Here is an 871-nt window from a genome sequence, read left to right on the forward strand (position 1 = left end):
CCTTATGAAAGAGAGAAGAGCTAGCAACTGGACTAAAGCATGTGACAGTCCAGTTCTGCAAAGGACAGCACGATAACAAACTGGCATTACAGGGAAAAATGAATTCACCAAGTAAAGAATCTCATCCTTAATGCAAGTTTTTTGTATTTGCTACAAGAACCCATTTGGGCTATGATCATGTAAGAACAGGAAAACTCAGAAGTTGTAAGCTAGATATGTATGTATGCTAAATATATTGGTCTAGTGGTTGGTGACCTTGCACATAGCAGGGGCTTGAAACTGGATGATCATTGTGGTCCTTTTCAACCCAGGCCACTCTATGATTCATTCTATGATTTGCTTAAATATTAGCAGTCAGGATAGAGGGCCCTCCAGAGCATGATTCAGTTTCATACAGTACTCTGCGTTATCCCAAGCATGTTGTTACTTGATGGGAGTTACCCAGCAGGGAAAAGGCTGAAAACTTGCATATGACAACTACAGATGGTATTTGCTCATATCTTGCAGATAACACACTTATCTGCCTAGGCACAGCCATATTTCAGGCAGTACAGAAATAATAATAATAAAAGTGGTGTAGCTGCTGAAGATTTTGGAAACTTGTCTCACCCTTATCCTGTAATATATGCATTTGACTGTGCTTCACTAGTCCATTAACTAAACCAAGGCAATTCTTCCAGATTTCAGCTGACAGAACAGCCATTAATGACCATCTCCTTTCCTTACCCAACTCCTGGCACATGGTTTGTGTACTCAGCCCCAGGACTTAGGAGGAAGAATTCTATCACACTGTGGATCTGTTCCACATTCTTGCTCATCCCAGGTGTTTTGTTCATTAGGAAACAGAACTTGAAGGCTTATTTTGGGCATG

This window comes from Meleagris gallopavo, chromosome 3, assembly GCF_000146605.3.
Source record: "Meleagris gallopavo isolate NT-WF06-2002-E0010 breed Aviagen turkey brand Nicholas breeding stock chromosome 3, Turkey_5.1, whole genome shotgun sequence".
NCBI classification, from domain to species: Eukaryota; Metazoa; Chordata; class Aves; order Galliformes; family Phasianidae; genus Meleagris; species Meleagris gallopavo.